Raw genomic sequence first — 5013 nt, 5'->3', positions numbered from 1 at the left:
GTCGGGCGTGTGGCGCTGAGGGGTCGATCGGCCGGAAGGGGTTACTGCATGGCGACGGGGGGTGGGGGGCATCCAGAAAATTGTGAGCATGTTTGCGAGAGTACATGGGTGGGACAGACCTTGGGACTGGCTCACCGGGTTCCTATGGGGCTCTCCCTCCCCATCGCAGAGTGAGGAGGGCATTAGGGGGGGTATGGGAGGAGGGGTCGGATAATATGGCGGGTGAGGAGGGTTGTAGAGGGTAGAGTAGTGTGTGTGTGTGTGTGTGTGTGTAGGGGGGTTGGGGGTGGAGCGGTGATCTCTTGCTTGGGTCGGGTGCCGGGGCTGGCTTGCGGAGACAGGGCGGCGGCTGGGTGGTGGGCGGCTCATGGGTTCTCGGGCCCTGGCTTCGTCCCTGACCCGCGTCTCGGTGTCCGACGCCCGGTGGCCCCAATGGCTGCGCCTGGTACGGCTAAGCACGCCTGTCCTGTGGCCAGGTTTGCCTATGCCTCTCTGCGCCTCTGCGCTTGGCTGGGCGGCCCCCCCCTCCCGGGCTGCTTGGGTGCCGTCGCCTGGGGCGCTCCCAGCCCGGGGCCTCTCCCCCCGTCTCCTGGTCTGGCTGTCTTCCGCTCATCTTCGTGTCAGAATTTCACCTTTGATGTAATATTTGTCTTTCCACCAGATCTGGTATAATTGTTATAGCTTAAAATAATAACTTATTTAAATCAGCATTTGTATCCCCCACCTTCTCCACATCTCTTTCTTTTAATTCTCTTCCACCCCCCCTCACATTCTTCCCCTCTCCCTCCCCACACATACTAAATGTAACAAAGAAATAAAAAAGAATAAAGTAACAAAAAGGGGTTTCTACAAATTTACACTCTGGTTTTTCAAAGTTCTATAACCTCTTTTTGTGATAGTAAAACCTGTACAACACAAAAGCCCTTCAGCTCTAATCAGTTTGCTCAGTTGTTGGACAGAACAAGTTAGAAAAGAGGAAAAAAAAGAAGAACCAAATGTTGCAGTCTCTCAAATGATCACTAGGATCCAGTTTCTCTGGTGGGTCAAAGGTAGTTATTTTATTCTCTTATTTTATCAGTTTTATTTTAATTTATGTATTTATTTTTAAATGTTTGGCCACTGTTAATTGCTGCTACCCAACATTGACAAAACGGACAAAAAAATTGATAAATTAACTTTAAAAGCTCAGAGAAAATTACTCTTGGGTTCTCGAGGGTTAAAATGGAAGAATTTCTGATTGGTTCGCATATTAAAGTTTCAGATTTTACGTGCAAAATTATTATTATTATTATTATTTTGGAATGCAGTTGATTTGGGCGGAACAAACTCGAGTCACCACCCTGTGCTGTTTTTAAAAGTTTAGAAAAAACATGTTTAGAAAAATAGAGCAGCGTTTAGCAGTGTTCCTGTGTTAAATGGCTCCAAATAAAAATCTTCACCTCATATATCTGGTATGAATGTTAATAAAATCCAGGACGGTTTGGGTCTGAAAAGACAGGAAAAACCTCAACATTTTCACAGAAAATCAGTAAAACTTCAACAGCAGCCTCTAAAAAGTTCTGTAAAGGAGGTGAGATTCACTCTGTGAGGTGTCACTTTGTCTCATAGAAAGCGCTCATGCAGGACCAGGCTTGGCTTTGCATCACGATGAAAGAAATTACTTTAGGAGATGTCTCATCCTTTTTTGAGCCATTTTGTTGTTTACTTTCACTTTTCTCTCTGATGTTTGATGATCAAAAATCTCTGAGTTTTTTTATACGACTACGGAATCAAATCAAATAAAAAACACAGACTTTAATTAAAAGCTCTATTTAAACTAATTCTCACTTCAACCTGGTGTTGCTTTTGTAGTTTGATGTTTATTTCAGTACTTTATGTATCCTTGCTGCATTCTGAATTTTTCTATTCAGTTGCGGACATTGAAAAATAGCATTATGATAAAGCTTATTTAGCCTTTATATTTTTCATTTTTTAATACCACTTTGAGGAACATTGGGTTTTTAAGATGTTCTTGTGGCAATTTTGTGATGGCAGAGGACATGCATAAAGAAAATTAAGCTCAAAACTGCATTTCTGGATATTTCTTTGATTTTTTTTAATCAGGAGCAGATGAAATAGATCGTATTTGTAATGTACAAAATACGCAAATATGCATCCTGATGCATCCCCTTGTCGATGACCAGATTCATGTACGTCTTCATTTTCCTCGTCTGAGCTGACATCTGGCTCAAAACTGTACGGCTGGATAGCTCCCATGTTGATCGCCATCTTTTCGCACCATAAATTTTTGGTTGTATGTGTGAGGGGCTGTAAGCTAGCAGGAGAGAGTGCAAACAGAAGGATGATGGGAAGTAGGGCTGGGCTTACTCCCTTCAACAGTCCAGCCAACAATTCAGAGGTGAATTTTTAATGAACTACTGCCGCTCTGCAGAAACTATGGCCTAGAAAACGAGACAGTTTTTTTTTTTAATTTTGACTAAAAACGTCATGATCAAAATTAAAAGACCACTGGGAACGCCTTTACAATAGATTAAAAGATGGGACTAAGGCTTTGTAAGATAGATAAGGGTTTCAGAACAGCTGAGACACAATCACAAACAGCTTTTTAAGAAATTTCTTAAATTTCAACAGAGGGAGTTTGGCGGATGATAAATTTTGGTTCCATGATCCGTCCTGAGATACTTCAGTTTTAAAGGAGTCGACTGGCAGACTGCAGCAATGACATCATAAAAACTGACTAATCACCTGTAACCCTTGTGCTATCCTAGGCACTTTAACATTGGGAGTGGGGTCATCTGGAACCCACAAGACAGTGCGCTAAACCTTTTTTCTTCAATGATTTGTTATCTTCACTGGTGTCCATGGATTACATGAAATCCTCTTCACCTTTATCCACCTTTGTCATGGTACGGATATCACGTCAATGTAAGGATTGGTTCATCTGGTCCCCATAGGATAGCACAAGGATGAAAGGCTCATTGAACTCAGTTGTTGCAATGTAATGGACCAACAAAGGGTTGTCTTCATTCAGCTGTGACTCCTGATGACAATTCATACAACACCCTGAAGGTTAGACTATTCCTGTCATGGTATTTGAGACTTTGAAGCAGACCCAGATGCTGGAACCCAGCAGGAGAGATTTATGGTAAGTATTTTGATTTATTTTTCTTGCTGATGATTTTCCAAAAGCGGGAATCTTTGGTTCCAGATTGCAGGCGAGTAGCAGGAAGACGTGGCGTGACTGGAGGAATTCTGTGAAGGCTGTGAGGGCATGAACAGCTGACGAGGCGAGTGTGGAATGATCAGACCGTTCCGGAGGGAATCCCAGGTACCACTCGTGGTGATAACGTCCTGGAAGCAAGGCGAAAAGGCACAATTACTGAAACAAGAATTTTTCTTAGGAACAAACATGAGTGACCTGACAAGCACCATGGAGGAGCAACGAACTGGCGACGAATACTGGCTGTGGATCTCCTTAAGAAGGCAGCAGGCTGATGAGGTGAGTGGCAACAGCTGGGAATCCTCCGGAGCAGGGCAGACAAACTAAGACAGGTGATGATCATTGGACAGTTTTGTCAGTCACAGGTACAAAGTGAATCAGCTTAGAGTGACTAGGTGGCTGTTGGGTTGTTATTTTTAGTGTGGAGTTCATGGCTTTTTTAATGCCCTGAACCTTGTCATTGAAAAATACAGCACACTCATTACATTCAGATGTGCAAACCAGTTCTAATGGCAGCTGAGCTGGAGGGTTTGTTAATTGGTTTACTGTTGCAAACAATACACAAGAGTTGCTGCTGCAACTTCCAATGATTTCAGAAAAGTACCTTTCCCTTGCTCTCCATAAGATTTGGTTGTAGGTGTACAACTCCCCCTTACACATTTCGTAATGAACCTGAAGTTTTGACTTGCGCCACTTTCGCTCATCTTTGCAAAAACTGTCTTTTCTGTGCCCTGACCAACTCATCATTTGTCCAGGGTGCTTTCTGTCTACTTTTTCTGATTTTAATCTTCATACGGGCAATGGCATCCAGAACATTCAAAATGCTATAAGTAACAGAGTTCAATAATTCCTCAACATTAGCACCAGAGGTGTTTTCAAAGTTTGTCATTTCTGTAAACCGTGCCCTAGTGTCGTCATTTATGTGTCTCCTTAGGACAACTGCAGGATTGGGTGATCGTGTTTGAGCAATTGACAGGTCAAAGAACAGACAGAAATTGAAGCCATTTAATTTCATGAAGATTGAAGTTTTGTTTTGTTTCTTTATTTTAAGTTTATTTTTCTGTGTGCTTTGGCACTTTTTCTAAAGGCAGGTAGCTGCTTTATTTATATTTTTTAAACTCTGTTTTTTGTGTTCTGCTGTGTTAGGGGCCCTGTAAAAAAATATTTTCACTGGACCCAAACTCCCAAGCGGCGAGGTAATACTTCAGAGAAAGAACGAAAAATTTCATCCAATTTTTCAGGTGTTTACAGGCTGTTTTGCTTTTAAAAATTTAAATTTAAAAATAAATGTGTTTTTTCTCAGAGCCATTTTATTTTGTAAAATGCAGTTGTACATCAACACAAGGAGAGATCCTAATTTTCAGCTCGACTCTTCTACTGCTTCAGTGAATTTGCTGTTGTGAACTCCATTAGGGGAACGCTGAAAGGTTGAGAATTCCTAATGTCATTGTTATAACCACTGGTGTTGTCGTTGTTATTCTCTCCTTTAAAATCACTCACACTATTGAAACATGATTGCATTGATAACGGCTCATCTTCCCAAGCAGCAGCTCTTCCCTCAGAGGCACCACAGCAGAGACAAACACAATATTTGATCTTTTTTTTCCTTTCTTCTTTCTAAATCATTTGCATCAGATAATAACCACATAACCACAAGTACCTTTTTCTGATAAAAGCACCGGAGATACTATCCTGAGAGAAGAGAAGCAAATTCACTTCTTTTGGTTTTTATCTTGAATTTCTTACTCATGTTTTCCGTCAAGAGTTTCCTTTAGTTTAGATTCTCATCCAGT

The sequence above is a fragment of the Oryzias latipes genome, chromosome 7, assembly GCF_002234675.1.
Source record: "Oryzias latipes chromosome 7, ASM223467v1".
Classification (NCBI taxonomy): domain Eukaryota; kingdom Metazoa; phylum Chordata; class Actinopteri; order Beloniformes; family Adrianichthyidae; genus Oryzias; species Oryzias latipes.
This window is presented reverse-complemented; position numbering follows the sequence as displayed.